This window comes from Calonectris borealis, chromosome 1 (assembly GCF_964195595.1).
Source record: "Calonectris borealis chromosome 1, bCalBor7.hap1.2, whole genome shotgun sequence".
NCBI lineage: Eukaryota > Metazoa > Chordata > Aves > Procellariiformes > Procellariidae > Calonectris > Calonectris borealis.
In genome coordinates, this window is record NC_134312.1 from 84,047,310 (window position 1) to 84,066,391 (window position 19,082).

Genomic DNA, 19,082 nt, shown 5'->3' on the forward strand with positions numbered 1-19,082 from the left:
AAAATCAGTGTTGTGAAAAAAGCTAAACAATGGCTCTTCTAAAGGGGAATATTTACCCTGAAGGAAGCCTTCAACCACCACTTTAGATATTAAACATACATAGCTGTAAAAAGGAGCTTAGATTCTGGTTTCCATCAAAATTTATTGGTCTTCTTCCAAAGACAATGTTAAGAAGTTTTCTCTTTTAAATGCAAAATAACGTGAATGGAATGGTTATTTTTCCTAGATCACTTAGGCTTTGTAAGAAACTGTGTTTCCATCCAGAAATAAAAGTTATGTTAGTTCATACAGCACATATATCACCACTATATACCAGAACATTGCAAACTCCATTAAAGAATGCTCAGTTAGCTTTCTGACTTTTCTTATGGTGTTGGCTAATCGCCACCTTAATGTCCATAACTGCTGTTGGTGTAAATATACCTTGAAGAATTGAAACATCATCTTTCCAAAATGCTAAAGCAGGTACTTATAATAACATCCTCTTCTCTCTCCCTCATTTGAAAACAGGTTCAAAGCTACCTGGTAGATTTAGGTCAAATTTACAGTTACCAGTCAGCTGATGTTATTTTTTTGGTGAATAAACTATTCATTAAAACAAAAAAAACATTGCTTGTTTCAAAACTGCCACCCAAGAATGGGATATTCTCAAAGGTCTTGCCAGTGAAAGCTGGGTATGTTTTAGATATGTAATACAATCTCAGAACCGTGAACAGCACCCATAGTGCTGCCGCAGACCTGATGGATGATGCACAGTGGTTCATAGGGAGCTTTGTTAAACGGAGAGATAAATGTGACAAATGCATCACTGTTCTCAAAGCTCCCTATCTTGTTACATCACAGAAAACAATGTTCTAGTTTACACGAATCCTCATATTTTGTTTCTGTTATCAAAGCTCTGATCAAGAGAATCCGTGGGAATTCAGGATGCTGAGCACCTCACAGCCTCTAACAAAAGATTTGCTTTAGTTTCCCCTGAGAGCAAATCTCTGCCAAGACTCTGCTTATGAATTTGGCCACAGAAAGATATTTTCCTGCTATATGATAAGGTCTAAATTTAATTTCCTTTCAATAAAGTGGCTTGATTTGTCAGTGTGAGCATTCTTATTCTGGTTTGACTGCCTTTTCCCGAGGTTAGCTTATATAGGTTTGGAAGTGAATGAGTCTAAATCAGATTAAGTTTTACAGTGACATAAAAGGAATTATACATGTGGAGTTAATCCTAGTTTAACTACACTTCATGCTAATTAAAGTAGTCTATATAGAAATCTTTTCCGCATGGCAGTCTTTGTTCATGCATGCGTCTGAATTCTTAGGATCAGTGTAAACTCATGCATTAATTCCTCCGTAGTGAAACCACTGAGGGCTTAGTGAAAATTTTTCATAGTTGTTTTGTAGAGAAGCGTGGGTTTTCAATGAAAGACTTTATTTTATTTGTTTAATTGGAATATCTTGTTCCCATGAAAAATGTTGACTTTTTATTATTATGTTGAAATTTTCTGCAAGATGGCAGGGCCATCTGCACAATTCAATCAGTCCCTGCTGGCTTAGTGTGGAGCAGAGGAGCCACAACTCCTGCAGAACTGGCAGAATGGACTTTGCACCCGGACTTTCCCTCTCCGATTTGCAATACTTCTATCCGGCAATTTGCCATCACCGAAAGTCTGAGTTTACTGTTTCTTTGAAACAAGGTTTTTACTCTCCACATGGTGATGCCCTAGGCTTGGGGTGTAAATCTGGAAGCTTTTTTAGAACATGAGAGAAGAATTCCTCCATCTGGCACAAATGCAGAGAACCAACACAGCTGTTGCATTGCTGTCTCCTGTATATTTGAAGCCAGGGCCCAAGCCCTTACCATGGTAATATAATTATAAATTAAAAATTGTGTAAGATCATGTTTGAAAAAGCAAAAAGTGGGCAAACACATTCTATCTGGTGTTTTAGCAGGACAGTAAGAAGTAGCTGAACTCCATATTACATGAATTAGAACTTATCTGCATTTACCATCCAACATACCACTGCTTTATCCTACAGACCATCTCCCACCTCTTGGCATTTCTTCTACAGGGACAGCGCATGTGTGAGGCAACAGAGTGGAGGCACTCCCACTCTACAGTGGGAGGCAACAGAGACCCTCTTAGTACTGAAACATGGAGCAGTGGTGCCATGACAGTGAGTCCCTGTGCCTGAGCAGATTAGGTCTGCTGAGAGGTAGCGAGCGTTACCGGAGGGTCAGCAACGGCTGTCTCGCCTCACTCTGCTGCTCGTTTGAGTGTGAGTTTGCCCGGCCTCACTTCTGACAGGACAAGGAAGGAGCAGTTTAGCACCACAGCATGTAAGTTGTATGCATCTGAGTCTTTATTTGACTAGCATTGAATGCACCTACTTTTATAGGACTGGAGACTGGAAAAGAGTGGATTGTTTCACTGTCCTTCTCAAATGTAGATGTAGCATATAGAATCATAGAATCATGGAATCATTAAGGTTGGAAGAGACCCCTAAGATCATCAAGTCCAACCATCAACCCAACACCACCATGCCCACTACACCATGTCCCTAAGCGCCTCATCTACACGTCTTTTAAATACTTCCAGGGATGGTGACTCCACCACTTCCCTGGGCATCCTGTTCCAAGGCCTGACCACTCTTTCAGTAAAGAAATTTTTCCTAATGTCCAATCTAAACCTCCCTTGGTGCAACTTGAGGCCATTTCCTCTCGTCCTATCGCCAGTTACTTGGGAGAAGAGACCAACACCCACCTCGCTTCAACCTCCTTTCAGGTAGCTGTAGAGTGCGATGAGGTCCCCCCTCAGCCTCCTCTTCTCCAAACAACCCCAGTTCCCTCAGCCGCTCCTCATAAGACTTGTGCTCCAGGCCCTTCACCAGCTTCGTTGCCCTTCCCTGGACACGCTCCAGCACCTCCATGTCCTTCTTGTAGTGAGGGGCCCAAAACTGAACACGGTATTCGAGGTGCGGCCTCACCAGTGCCGAGTACAGGGGCACGATCACCTCCCTGCTCCTGCTGGCCACGCTATTTCTGATACAGGCCAGGATGCCGTTGGCCTTCTTGGCCACCTGGGCACACTGCCGACTCATGTTCAGCCGGCTGTCAGCCAGCACCCCCAGGTCCTTTTCCTCCGGGCAGCTTTCCAGCCACTCTTCCCCAAGCCTGTAGCGTTGCATGGGGTTGTTGTGGCCCAAGTGCAGGACCCGGCACTTGGCCTTGTTGAACCTCATACAGTTGGCGTCGGCCCATCGATCCAGCCTATATCTTTCATTACAGATAAAGGTTTATCTCTGCCACCTGCCCTCTGCCGCCATTTGATCGTCTTTTCAGGGAGAGACTGAATTAGCACCAACAGCTCTTCTAAGGATGAGGAAGTTCTGTCCAGTACAGGCAGACAGAAAAAAAAGGTTATGGTCTAAAAAGTGACAACAAACAGGATTCATGGATACTAAATATTCATGGTGCAGTTTGGCTTCACCACGCTTGGAATTTCCTGAAACCACAGATGAGCCATTAGATTTTTAAGAGTTTTTTTGAACTCTCTAGGCCTCCATAAATCTTTTTCCTGCTACAGTGGGCATGTAGCAAAGGGTTCCCATCTAAACACACAGAAGAGAGATACTGCAGTGCTCTTACTTGCTCTTCAGTGGTCACAGAATTGCTTTTTGGTGAGGGCTGTGATTTAGTCATGAGGTCGTTTGTTTATACGACCTCCTACAGCTTGTGGTTTTATTTACAGCAGATACTGCACCATCAAGAAATAGCAATAATTCACAAACATACCCCCCTCCAAACTCTCCAAGACACATAAAAGTGCTAATTTTTTCACATTAGTTAGTCTCATATTTATAGAAAGCTTTAACAGGTCTTTCTACCTATGGCAAAAGGAGGAGGTTTTCCTCTTGCCCTATTTTTAAAGAGCCCCCCACTGTCACCCACTTCTGCAAGAGCCGTTTAACTTCTATAGCTTTGTGTTTGACATTAGAGGTGTTGCTCTTCTGTTCCCGTGGGTATAACATAGCTTCACACAAAGCATGTTATAGCCATAGCTCAGAAGTTACAAGCTCATTCACCTTGCAAGCTTATTTCCAATTTTTCACCAGTACTTTAGATCTGGTTTACTTTCCCCTGCTGCCATCGCCCTGCATATTTTGCTTTTTATTGTCTTTGCTGGAGCAGCCCTTGCTGTCAGAGCTGCTCTGAGGTGGCATCCTAATCACAAGGATCAGTCATGCTTCACTGCAGCAGTCGCTCTCGCTAAGGCAGGGGAAGTTTCTCAGATGTCAGACCAAATGGATGTTAAAAAAATCCTTCTTACAGGGTGACAGGTGCCTTTACTTCACACAGGTTCATAAAGGATGTCAGCATGGTTTCTGATATAAGAAACAGGCAGCAATGTGACAAAACTCAGCCCTGTCCCACAGGCTACAGTGTTTGCCCTCGTTTCCCTATAGTTGCTGCAGTCGGTTGTATGGCAGGACTGACTGGTCTTACCACGTCTGCCCTCTGGTAATCTACCCTAAAATTAAGAATGAATGCTGTGATGCAAGAGGAGGACTTGACTGTACATCTGATTTTGTTTAGATGCAATTGTGAATCTGAATACAAGTAAAACAACTCCATATGTTGTTGATTCATACATTTCAGGTAACAGTAGTAGCTGTACTGTCTTCTAATATGCTTTGAGCTTTCAGATGAAGCCTGCCGCATTTGAACTGCTGTAAGAAGCGAGATATTCCTGTTTCTTTTTCTGGGTTATCCCACATGCATACTGATTCAGTGGAGCCTTTTCTAACTAACCCTTTGGGCCATTGGTAGGTTTCTACTCAATGTGTAAAACTGATAATTCACATGCAAAACTTTAAATTGCTAGTTTCGTGATGTTCATGCTATCCAGTAATTTTTTTCCAAACGTTAATGAATGCTGTCTTAGTTTTCTTACCATAAATTGTTTTGGATTATAATAATTTTATCTCAAATTCCATCTCCTGTGAAAATTATTTCTGTGCAGGATGCTGTATTTCCCTTTGTGGGTTTGGTGTTTCCCCCCTCCCTCCAATTTTGCCCTTGGAAGCTTATTTTCATTCCTCTCTTTCTTACAGTTCTCCCTTGCAGAACTCGTTCCCAAGAATCTCGTATGAGTATGTAGCAAGTCAGCCTCAGCTGCCATCATTGACTTTTAGCAACAGTGGCTTGAGCACTATATCAAAACCATTCCTGCTTTAATATCACACACAAAAATACAGTAACCCTTATTTTGCATGGCATAAGCAATCCTGTGGAGTGTATTGGAGTTATTCAATACTCAGCAAAACAGCTGGATTTCATATAGCTTGTCAGTAATCCAAGGACTTTTGAATGTGGCTCACGTGCAAAACATACCAGGAAAGCAAAGATGACCATGAAACATGCTTAATATAGTCCATGACTGGACTCATGCATGTTAAAATAATTATATATTTTTGGAATTTGTTCCAAAAAAGAAGTGAAGGCAGAAGGCTTGAAGGCCTTACCCTCTGGAGAGGTGGTTAAAATAGACTTATAGGCAGAGTTGTGCAGAAAAGCTTTAAAAGGTTTGTAGGGTAGTTTTAACTAATATTTTAAAAATACTCTGTGGAATATACAAAATGTGTGCTTGCAAGCCTCGTTCTGTGTGGCAGCAGCTTTTCTGTTCAAAGGTTATAAAAGCTGCTAGATACAGCAAATAGCGGTAGAGAAAGAGCTGACTTTAGCCAATGTAGGTGCCTTTAGCCAGGTGAAACCAGGAGAGGAGATGACAGTCTTTTCTTTCAGATGTGCATACAACATGAAAGATGTGGGTGGCTATGGGTGACTTTTCAGATCTGTAATGGCAGGACAGTTTGGAGTCTGACTCAGGACAGATAGATATCAGGTAAAAAAAGAACCCTTGGAAATCACTGCCAGCATGACATTAAATCATTTGGGACTGACAACAAATACCTATTTTTTCAGGACAAATGATACACTGGAGTTAGAGAATGCTTCCTGAATATCTGTCATGTCTTATCCACCATGGCTTTGCTGGTCCTGTTAGAAGTGTTGATAATCCGGTATGATCCTCTATTGCAAATTACTGTCCGTTCTTGATGGTCCAATGTTGGAATGGCATCTGACCTAGCCTTTGTTGTTGTCAGCAATGGGATACAGCTCAGTTATGAATAATTTGTTCAGAAGATCATTACTGAAATCTTGCTGTGCTGTGTAGCTGCTTTTATAGCCTCTTTAAAATTGAGTTTGGTGGTTATTGGTTTGTGAGTTGTAAGCTCCCTGCCATGTGGTTAAGCTATAGGTGAGCAGCCAGTAAGCGGCAGATGAAGAAATGCAGCGTGGAAAGCACAGCCACGGTGTTTTCTTCTGCGTGCTTCTGTATGTTTAGAGTGTGACATGGATGCAACTGGAATGTGAAATACCGTATCATATCAGGTGAGGCAACAAGGTCTTGAAGTGTGGATCTTAGCAAGGCTGACACGTATCTGTAGATCTTGCATTCCATATGGTCTCCTTTAAAGCTGAAGCAAAAACTGCTGGACTCGAGCTGTCCCAAGAGTCTCATAACTCACGATTTTCCTTCTTACTTCCCTCTTGGGTTTGATAAATGTTTCTTACCCAGCACTGCTTTTTTTCCTGTTTCTGTTGGAGGTGCAGATTTAAAGTTCATGCTGGACTTGTTTCTGAGCTCTTCAGTCTGTGTGAGCTTGCAGATCATGAGGTGTGAGTGGGAGGCTTAGCCTTCACTGGCGAGTGAGTGGCTGGGTAAGTGTTATTTAAGCCAAAAACTCTTCTCCCCTGCTGCTGTTTTACGTAGCGGTACTGGATGCTTTTTTGAGGTGTCCTGTGTTAGAGATTTCTTTCTGTGTATTGAAAATGCCTCTATCATGGTATTTACAGCTGCTATCTTGTCAGACACGGAAGCGTGCATGGGAGTGCCCCAGCCTGTGCACAGATATACAGCCTCTCGTCTCTCCGGGTTCCCGGCAGCTGGCCAGCTTCCTGAAGGCTGCCTCTAAGCATGTCCTGCTTTATCACCCGGTACACTGCGTTCACACAAATCGCTCCTTTCCAAATATCTCTGTTCAACCTTGAGTGTCAATTTCCATCTCGAAGTGTAAATTAAAAAAAAAAAAAGGTAAATAGGCATCTTGTCTTTTTGTCATACATGGATTAACTTGGTCAATACAAAAATCACTTACAACCAAACCAACTCACTTCACCTTCTCCTTCCCTTCTTCACCCTCTGCTTCACTTACAGTAACTACTTCTGACTAAGCAGTGTTTAACAGAGCTAGGCTCGAGCCACGGCAGTAACAACAAGGCATGTTCTGAAGTATTTATAATCCTGTTTAGATTAGAATTTGAATTGGTGCACGTGAGTCAAGGAATGATTTCTGTCCAGACTCTAAATTTGAAGTTTTCCTTCTTGGAGCAGTTTTTGTTAGAAGTAAGGATGTCAGCATCCAGGGTTTCAGAGCAAAATAACCGTTAAAGAGGAAGTGAAGAGCACAGGTAGGATTAAAGAGGTTGAGGAGATGTTCATGGCAGAAGAAGAAGCTAGGGTGTCTTCTTGCTGCCATAGGATGATCCTTACCTACATCCAGTACCTTCCAAAGATTCTGGGCCTGCTTATGCAGAAGTTTGTTGTTCACCTGCTGGGTGGTATTAAGATGATAGCAGAAGACGAAGCCCTGTCATGAGACTCACGCTGTGCCTTTCTTCCTGCTTTATGCCAGTCACTGCAGACTTATTCTTTCCCTATTCCTTCATTAATAACACAACGCGTGTTTGCTCTGTGAGATAGATTCCCTCCCGGAATGATATCTAGAGCCCTTCAGTGCAGTGCCCAGGGAGAATCTGATGTGTCAGAATAGGACCTGGAAGAGCCCGCCAGTAGAGTAACATTGAGATAGTCAAGCTAAGACTGTGTTGAATTTGTTCAAAAATCAGTGATTTTGAGCACAGTTGCCTGGTTTGAGATTGTAGAGCAGTATCTGCATTGGAATTGTTTTTCACACTAATCTTAAACCAGGACTTTATATGGAAAATGCTCTCTCTTGGTTCTTAGTTGTTAATAGCTGGCTTCTTCGTCTGTTTGTGCTAGTGCGTGTTAGGATATTTTGTCTTCAGGGCAACATTTGCTATAATATGACTAACTACTCCAGGAGTATTCAGAGTAGGAAGAGGTGCTAGTGTGATGCATATTAATTAAACCAACTTTTGTTTGCAGGAACTGCTGAATGCAAACATGGTAATTACCTCTTCAGTGAGAGGAGCTGTGTGTTTCTTCTGGCTCAGGGCACATCCAGAGTTATCTGGCTACAGTACAGCCGTGTGATTACTCAGTGAGCGGCTTTACATGGCAAAGGTAAAGACAAAAGTGTTTGAAAGAGCTCTCTCCTGTGAAAGTCTGTGAACTAAGTCAGAAGAAATTAAATTAGAAAAATAATCCCCTAGCTGATATAGTTTATTTTTTGCCAGGCACCACACTGTAATTCCAATGTAGGTTATCTTGTTGCCTGTAACAGAGCCTGCTTTTCACTCCAGAGGTAAAGCTGCCAGGTTACCTCACATTGGCCAAAGCACTTGCTGGGATCCTGCCCTGTAACTGGGCTTCCTGGCGATGGAGCCAGGGAGGATTGCTGGAGGACAGGCACACTGGAAGCAGGCCTGCATTGTAGTTATGGGTGACGTAACCAGCACCAAATTTGTCTTTTCAGCCGTGGTTGGCAACATTTTGGCAGATGCTGGGACCTGAAATGAAGCACCATTTGTGAAAAGAAGGGGGTCGTGATGCCTGGTGATTGCTTCCTGTCCAGGCTCGTCATTCAGGTTGGCACAGTGTGAGCATGCATGCTGAGATACTCCAGATGGTCTGCTTGTGGCTTGTAGGCATCCGTTGTTTTGTTTTTGTTTGAAGCGGGATTGTTCAGTGCTTGCCTTGTACCTGACAGCGGCAAGACGCGTGGCTGATAGTCCTGCCATCATATCCTACCTGCAAGGTGATTGTGGTGCGTGTCCCCAGGTATGCTTACTAGGGTTGTAGTCTTCTTGCAGCACCAGTTGCCCATCTCTGGCCTTCGATTATATCTTCTTTTTTCTTCTCCAGAGAACAGGTCTAGGAAAATGTAAGGGATGAAATAATGAGAGGGTTGCTTTGCTTCACTTAAGACTTGGAGTGGCATGCTGTCAAAGGTGCGTTTTGCTGCCAGGCAAGAATATATGATATTCTCATTTGTGTCTTCCTGTGGACACATGTACTCAAAATCATAATGCTCATGTTAATAGTAGGCTGAGGATGCCTGTGGTTACTGCAGTTCATCACCAAAACCAAAATGAGAAAAAGAAAATCCTAAAATGAGAAACAGAAAATCATGGGCAGACAGACACAGAACTTCACATCAAGGTCAATATTTACATGGCTTCTGCTAGCAGCTGTGTTGTGAGCACATTTTGGAAATTCATGATTACCAGCTGTTTTTCCATCCCATACATGTGCATGCAGCCTTGCAAACTCTTGCAAATTACTTGCAGATCATGATGATTTAGGCAACATGCAATATGCAGATGTCAAAAACTTGAGTACAGTTACACAGAAGCTTCTCTGCAAGATTTTGGAATCGGTAAAAATATCTCAAAATAAACTGAGGCTTGAAGGCAGTAGGCATCATAACTCTGAGAACAATTGTGGTCAGGACAATGTTTATTCACTGTGTTACACTTCAGTGTTCATTTAAGTTGCTGAGTGCCAAGGGAGGTTCCTGCATGATGCTGGCTTAATGCTTCTGTTGTTTTCTGCCCAGGCTGAAGTACACGCTGAATGCAAGACAGGAAATGCAAACCAAGCACTCACCAGGTTTTTTTTCACTTATATATATATAAAAACATTAATATGTTTTTATACGGTGAGGGCAGCCACATCTGGGGTCTGGTCTTTAATCCAAAACCAATGTTTCAGAAACAATAAAGATGTCCTAGCATAGGAGCTAGGCTTCCAGAGTACAACTCTGGAAATTGGTCTCTCTCTGCCTCCCGCTGTCCCAGTTCAGCTCTGAACATGAGAAAATTTGGGTTTCAAGTTCTATTATAACAGAGACAATACTGCAAAAAATTTCTTAGAAAAGTTTCACAACCAGCTTCAATGTTTAGAGCTGGCCACATCAAATTACACTGCAAGGCTCACACTTCTCTCAGAAACGCAAGTTTCTTCCTTGATGTGAACAGCCATAAAGGCACCCTGTTTATAAGGGGAAAAATACTAAACAGAAGAAGGTGTCTGCTGAAATACCAACAGAGAAAATGCCTGCCAGCCTGGGAAGGAGGCCTGGGAACCAGAGGCATCCTTGAGAAGCGCAGCTGGCATCTTTGAAGTACAGCTGGGTACCAAGGAACCGGAGGCAGCCTGAGATACCATCGACAAGCGCAACAAGAAGGGACTGTAACAGCAACTTATCGTCTGGAAAGGTGAAAAATAGTTTGGCAAAAGGGGAAAACACCCTGAGAAGGTAAGAATCGGTACCTGCCATTGGCTGTTCTAGTTGCAAGAACAGGAAAACAGTCTGGAAAAATAAAAACTGGTCTGAGACAACAGAAAACATCATGATCTATTGGCTGCCCCAAGTGAAAAATAGAAATTAGCTGCCTCTATTGGCTGCTCCACGTGGTGGTGTCCTACGCCCATTTACGTCTCTGTGATATAAAAATGACTTATTTTTACACAAAATGAAGCCTCTGTCTCTGTAAACTTCCCGTGCTGCATGTACTTTTCCTTTTCCTAAGCAGGTTGAACTCCCTGCACAAGCTTTTCCATGAGATCTCCTAGACAAGTTATTGGGCCATCACTGGGGACACCTGGTTGACTCCCACCTCTGTGACATGGATCATCTTTGAAGTGAGCCTCTGTCTGTTATTTTATTGGTCCTACTTCTGGGCCCACTTCTGGGGTCAGTTTGATTTGGTCCCACTTCTGGGATTGGTTTGATGCACTTGGTACTGGTAATATTATGAACATACCTTTATATGCATATAAGTAATCTACCATAAGGACACTTGCTGTTATATTATTGATAAGTTTGCTTTATTAGTGATGTTTCTAGAAACCTGAAATACTATTTATATAGTTAGAAACATAGAATTGTAGAATCTTTTAGTTTGGAGAGGACCCTTGAGTTCATCCTGTCCAACTGTAAACCTAACACTGCCAAGTCCACCACTAAACCATGTCCCTAAGCGCCACGTCTACACGTCTTTTAAATACCTCCAGGGATGGTGACTCAACCACTTCCCTGGGCAGCCTGTTCCAATGCTTGACAACCCTTTCACTGAAGAAATTCTTCCTGATATCCAATCTAAACTTCCCCTGGCGGAACTTGAGGCCATTTCCTCCTGTCCTATGAGAGAAATGTTGTCTTACGACCTTTGTTTTAACAAGTGTTATTTTAACAAGTAAGGAGAAGAAAAATTAGCTTGATGCTGCCAAAATAATCATACCTTACTTGGTAGAGGGAATGCCAGCAACTTATACACTGATATACATAGTTCAAAGTTATTGTGCTCCTTAACTATCTTTGAGAGCAGGGTTTTCAACCTGGGGGTTGAAAAGGGGGGACTGTTTACGGGGGGCCTGTGGGTGGGGAGGTTACACCACAAGGAAGAGCCTTAGCTGGCTGATCTTTTAATACATTTAATCTTTTAATATATCCACACAATATCATCCAACCGGAGAAGAGACCTGCATTGCTGCCTCCTGGATGCAGGCACGGTACTGCTGACTCCGAGATCCAAATTCAGGGGTTGCAATATAAGTAAGGGAGGGAAGGAAGGAGGAATTGCATGTCCTGATGTCTTCATTTCTTCTTGCTTACCTCTTCACGGATGACAGTTTCAGAAAAAAAACAACACAGCATTTCACATTCATAAAAGTCTGTGTTCCTGCCTAGAGCAACGTAGATGAAAACTTGACTACCAGACAGAGGTGTCTTCATTTAGTTTTATTTATTATTTATTACAGTCCTCACAATGATGTTTCTTACTGTCTCTCCGTGTCTCCTTCTGTCCCTTGCCCCAACACACACTCGCACACGCGTGCACAGTCTCAGGAGTAACACAGATGCAGTCCTGAACAGGGAGGGGACACCACAACAAGAAACCAACCAGCCAATGCCATATGTCTTTAAAAGAAGTGAACCCCATAATGTGGTTACAGATGAGACCATATTTAAAATCATGTTGAAAGTTTAACTGTGACACCTTAAAAAGTGTAGGTATTAGGCAGGCAAGTAAAGGAAGTGACAAGAGGTTAAAAGAGAGCCTTAGAAATTAGAAGTCATTGTGATAAAGCACCAAGACCAGGGAAAAAAAAAAAAAAGGAAAAACCCCTCTGGCAGAATGCATATAGAAAATAAATAACACCACCTTTCCAAACTGAGCTCTTAAGAGTAGGAAGCTGCGACGTGACTGTGCGCAGGGCAAGGCAGGCAGTGCCTGTGGTGCAACCCCAGCTCCAGCTGCCCCAGCCTCTTGCTCCCTAAGCACGCGCCCCTTCTCCACTCCCCGTGAATGCACTGGGTACAGTCTGTCTGTGCTGGGTGTCTGTGGCAAGGTGTGGGCAGTGGGGGGCTGCAGGGGTGGTCTCTGTGGGAAGAGACCAGGAGCTGCTGGCTCTGCCACAGACCCACCGCAGGACACAGCTGAGCCCCTCAGGCAGGCTGGTGGTGCCTCTGGGGAAGTGTATTTAAGAAAGTGCAGGGATAGAAAGAGAGAGAAACACCAGAGGGAACATCAAGGTCAGGGCAAGGAGGAGGAAGGAGGGACCTTCATGGCTATGGCATTTGTCTTCCCAAGCAACCATTACGTGTGCTGAGCCCGTCTTTCCTGGTATTGGCTGGACATCTGCCGGCTGGTGGGAAGTACTGAAAGAACTTTTTGCTTTGCTTGTGCATACAGCTTTTGCTTTCTCAGTTGAACTGTTATAATCTCAATCCCCTAGTTCCCTCACCGCACTTCTATTTTCTCCTTGTCCCATCAGAGAGGAAAGTGAGTGAGTGGCTGGACGGGTGTTTGGCTGTTGGCCAGGGTCAACCTACCACAGTAACATATTTCTTGAATTTATCCCAACACAAAAGAAACAAAAGGCAAATGTGGCACCACTTTTTAAGGGTCTTAAAACTACAGACCAGAAGCTTGACTGTCACATTACATGTGCTGGTAGAAACCATTACAAACTGCCGTGGTTTAACCCCAGCCGGCAACTGAGCAGCACGCAGCCACGCGCTCACTTCCCCCCAGGGGGTTGGGGGAGAGAATCGGAAGGGTAAAAGTGAGAAAACTCATGGGTTGAGATAAAGACAGTTTAATAGAGAAAGCAAAAGCTGCACACGCAAGCAAAGCAAAACAAGGAATTCATTCACCACTTCCCATCGGCAGGCAGGTGTTCAGCCATCCCCAGGAAAGCAGGGCTCCGTCACGCGTAACGGTTACTTGGGAAGACAAACGCCATCACTCCGAGCGTCCCCCCTTCCTTCTTCTTCCCCCAGCTTCATATGCTGAGCATGACGTCACATGGTATGGAATATCCCTTTGGTCAATTGGGGTCAGGTGTCCCAGCTGCATCCCCTCCAAACTTCTTGTGCACCCCCAGCCTATTCACTTGTGGGGTGGGGTGAGAAGCAGAAAAGGCCTTGACTCTGTGTAAGCACCGCTCAGCAGTAACGAAAACATCCCTGTGTTATCAACACTGTTTCCAGCACAAATCCAAAACATAGCCCCATATTAGCTACTACGAAGAAAATTAACTCTATCCCAGCCAAAACCAGCACGTTCTAACAACTAGAATATCAGTGTGTTATCAACATTATTCTCATCTTAAATCCAAAACACAGTACTATACCAGCTACTAGGAAGAAAATTAACTCTATCCCAGCTAAAACAAGCACACAAACATAGAATAGACAAGGCGTTAAGTACAATGGATTGAGGAAGGTGACGAATTTGCTTCTGTGCAAGGAACTCGCTCTCAGCAAATAAACTGGAGTTCTCTGAAGGGGTAAATGAGCAGGTGTATATCAGGCAATTAATACACACAATTCTGATAGTCTTGCTGATAAGGGAATTTTTAAGTGGATGCCACCTCCAGTAGCTCTGGGGCTCAGGGATTGTTCCTGCCTGGCCACTGGAGCCCAGACCAGTGCATCTGAAGTCCTGGCTGTCCATCCAGGCTGATGGACACATCTGCTGCTTTCCCATTTGCAGGTTTAACCAGTAGCAAAGCTGACCCTGTATCCCCCCCCCCCCCACGCACGGACACAAAAATACAAAAACTAACACTGCCAGATATACAGATGGCCACAGGCAAGACGATGCCTTCAACAGCACCTATGGGTAACACTACCAGGATTCACACAAACATTACGTACAAACAGCCCTGTCCCCTTCCTTCTCTGTGGCTGCTCAGGATTGAAGTTCACTAGTGAAGGCACACGCACACACGTATTCACAGATCCCCCAAGCACCAGCATGGCACATCTGATACCCCTGCCCAGATCCTAGCCCCTCTTACCTACCCCGCAGGTTCCCTACTCACCAGCAGGTCCAGCTCAGTGCACTCTAGCCAGCAGACCCATGTACTCACACACTCGAATCACAGGACTCTCTCCAAGTACAAGCATGGACCCTCTGCCCACCTGATACCCGTGCCCGGACCCAGGGCCTCCTACTCACCGGCTAGTGCCGCTTGGAGCTTCCTAGGGAATTGCACACGCACAGCCCACGCACCCCAGGCTGGGGGGAAGATACAAACACTCTCCCGGCACCCAGTCTGTGACCTGTGGTCCCCCTCCAGCCGCCGGCGCTGAGCCCCTCACTCACCCCGGTCCCCCCAGCACTGCGCCCGGGACACGCACACTGGTCCCGACCCAGGGGCTGGGCTGAGACCCTCGCCCACCCCAGCGCCTGGCACCACCACCCGGGGTCCTGCACCCCCCTCTGACTCCAGAGGGAGGTGATCAGGTGCAGGGCTGGGTCAGGCAAGTGCTTACGCACCATCAGCAGCTGCTCACACACGACCCATCCCCTCCTCTCTGTTCACCCCCCCTTCCCCTAAATGTTCCTCAACAAGTTTGGCACAGTCCCACAGGCCCCCCTCGAATATCCCAAATCCTTCTGTTCTTCTTTTCCCCCCCCTTCTTATCAGTTACAAAGCCCAGGGTGTCCCTCTCCAAAGCTGTGCCTGGAGTTTCTTGATGGCCCGTCAATTAGTGGCTGAAGACTTTTGGTCTTTGTTGCCTTTGTTATTTCTTGTGCACCAGGTTTGTGTCTCTGTGACTTATTATCCTCTTTTGCATTTTAAGGGTCCTTGCTCGGATGACTGTAATGAAGTGGATGCTCTCACTTTCCACATAACCGCACAGAAGCATTTTAGTGTGAGCAGCAGTGCTCTGTGGCTGCTCAGGACTGAAGTTCACTAGTGAAGGCACACGCACACACACGTATTCACAGATCCCCCAAGCACCGGCACGGCACATCTGATACCCCCGCCCAGATCCCAGCCTATCAGTTTCCTATGATTAGTACTACAAAATTCCCTACATGGAGGAGATGCATGGGGCTTGGCTAGGTAAGAAGAAAATATTTTGATGTGGAAAAACTATAGCAGAGCTGTTGCCACTGCAGAAATCTTTCATTACTTTTCACCTGAATCGCTGTAACAAGAATGAAAGCAATTAAATATTTGGGTCAGGACATGATCAGCTGTTCCTTTCTTTATTGTACCAATAGCATGTATGTGATGTTATATGTACGCAGCTAAGCTGCAGCTCTCAGCTCTTCACCGCAACCTGTCTTCAAGATGAGGTGAAGAGATAGGAGAAGTACTGTACACTGTGGAAATTTACACTATAAAAAATGTATGCTGCTCTGTTTAGATGAGTTTATTTATTGTTAATTGTATTTCTGTATTTTCATGAGAAGTCTTGAATCTAAGATAACCGAAAACCAGAGCAGCAAAAAAAACCCCCCACAAACAAACAAACAAACAAACAAACCAGAAATGGAGGTGTTTGGCTTAAGTTCTTAACCTATGGCCATGTTGCAATCTGCTGCAGCCGTCTGCTGAAACACATAAAGAAATGGCATTATGACATATATATGGCATCATGCAAGAGAAGCACTCAGATCTTCCTCATTGCCTTTCTTATTAATCATTCCTTCCTATGAGCAATATATCAGGCAACAAAGCTTTTTGTGAAGCTAATGCTTCCTGTCTGGTTGCAGCTAATGTCTTCAGAAGCAGCATTTCCTGTGATCTGGTGTTATCTTTGCAAAGCGTGGATTTGCTGTGGTTTATTGTTCGTGACAAGAAAGAGGAGCCAGATGCAGACTGAATTGTCTGTAACCTAAGTTTTTTTGAATGTGTACTTCCTGCACAGGCATACGCCAGCTCCAAGCTGGAGGACAGCGTTTAGTTTGATTAGTTATGTTTTAATAAGTTTAATTACTTAATTTCTTATACTGAATTATAAAAAGGAAGCCTTTTATTTAATTTAATCCTGCATTCTCTATTTAAATTTTTTGATACATCCATGTTTTAAATGAAGAACATCCTGCCCTAGAATATGCAGTCCGCTGCAGCAGCACAATGAAGAACTCAGGGGCATGGAGGCAGAATTTAGATCCAGCTTGCTGGGGAGTGTGATAAGTCTGATGTTTGCGTCAAAAATCTGCCCACAAGGAGCCACAGTTTTGTAAAACAGTGCTGAAGTTCTTCGTCCAGTCAGAGTTCATCCTTTATGTGATTTCTGCTGTGTGCACAATTGATTCCGATCTTGTGAGTTAAAGTGCATGGAATAATTACTAGGAAGAACTGTACTAGCTTGTTTGGCACCCAGAGACATGTTTTACATTACAGAGCTGGTGCTCTGTCTGGCTGAGTTTGAAATATTGAAAGCCACAGACTCTCAAATTTTTCTATGGAAACAGGTCAGCAGCATCCTGCGGCTCACTCCTGCAGAACTGTCCCTGAAGCTGGCATGGATCCACCAGCTCCTTGAACCACACATGGCACAAAGTGAGTGAGGGAGGAGGAGGAGATCTTTGGGATGTGGCGGCTGGGAAAAATGCCTTTTAGACCTTATCAACAGCACAAGACAGAACAACCTAAAGTCTGTTTTAACTTACCAAGTCCAAGGAGTCCCTTCCAGTAGTCAAAACTTTACTGTATTGGAAGATTGGGCAGAACCTACCTGCCTCTCCAAAGTTGCTGTAGAAGAATCAGGTGTCTGTTTCATTCAGCCTTCATCATCTTCTCTTTCATAGTGAAATTTCACTACTTGTCACAGAATCACAGAACAGTTGAGATTGGAAGGCAGCTCTGATGATCATTAATGCCCTGCTCAAAGCAGGGTCAACTAGACCAAGTTGCTAAGGACATTGTCCAGTTGGCTTTTGAATATCTTCAAAAATGGAGGCTCTACCACCTCTCTGTGAAACCTGTTCCAGTTTTTGACCACACTCACTGTAAATAAAAAAAAAAAAAAAAGAAAAAGCTCTGATTGATAAGATCCTTCTGAGCCTTGTCTTCTCCAGGCTGAACAGTCGCAGCTCTCACAGTATCTCCTTATATGAAAGACGTTTCAGTCCCTTAATCACCTTAGTGGCCCTTTGCTACTTGCTCCAGTAAGTCCATATCCTTGTTGCACAGGGGAGCCCAGAACTGGACACAATACTCAATACATGGCCTAACCAGTGCTAGGTAGAGGGGAAGGATCACTTCCCTCGACCTGCTGGCAGCATTCGGCCTAATACAACTTAGGAGGCTGTTGGCCACCGTTGCCACAAGGGCATATTGCTGGCTCATGTTCAACTTGGTGCCTGCCAGGAATCCCCAGGTCCTTTTCTGCAAAGGTGCTTTTCAGACAGTTGGTCCCCCCCGTGTGCTGATTCCTCACCATGTGCAGGACTTTACATTTACCTTTATTGAACTTCATGAGGTTCCTCTCTGGCCATTTCTCCAGCCTGTCTAGGTCTCTCTGAATGTTGGAACAACCACCTGGTGTATTAGTCACTCCTTTCAGTTTTGTATCATCTGAGAACTTACTGCGGGTGCACTCTGCTCCATTGTCAAGGTCATTAATGAAGATGTTACACACTACTGCATCTAGTATTGAACCCTGGAGCATGCTTCTGGTCACTGACCTGCAGCTGGACTTCATGCCACTGGTCACAACCCTCTGGACCCAGCCCTATAGCCAGTTTTCAATCCACCTCACTGTCTACTTACCCAGCTCCATACTTCATCAGTTTGTCTGTGAGGATGTTGCAGGAGACAGTGTCAAAAACCTTACTAAAGTCAAGATAAATAACATCCACAGCCCTCCCCTCATCCATGGAGCAAGTCACCTCATCAGATAGAAGGCTATCAGGTAGGTCAGGCATGTTTTCCCCTTTGTAAATCCATGCTGACTACTCCCCCAATCACCTTCTTGTCCTTCATGTGTCTGGAAATGGTTTCTAGGATAAGTTGCTCCATCAGCTTCCCAGGGGCTGATGTCAGGCTGACTGGCCTGTAGTTTCCTGGATCCTCCTTCCTAAAGACAGGAGTCACTGTCTTCCTGTCTTTGCTGTCTTCCAGTCTTCAGGGACCTCTCCTGATCACCATGACCTTTCAAAGGTTATCGAGTGTGGCCTCACAATGACATCAGCCAGTTCCTGCAGCACTTGTGGTGTGTCCCATCAGGGCCCATGGACTTCTGTATGTACATTTTGTTTAAATGTTCCCTAACATGATCCTCCTCCACCAAGGATAAGTCTACCTCGCACTGGACTTTCTCATAGTTTTCATAGACCTGAGATTGCTGAAGGCAAGTCACATCAGCAAAGACTGAGATGAAGAAGGCACTGAGTCACGGAGTGTATCACCCTTTTCTGTCTTTGTGACCAGCTCCACTGCATATTCAGCAGCAGGCCCACATTCTCCCCTAGTTTTTGTCTTGCTGATGTCCCTGTAGAAACCTTTCTTGTTGCCCTTCACATCCCTCATCAGATTCAAATCCAGGCAGGCTTTGACTTT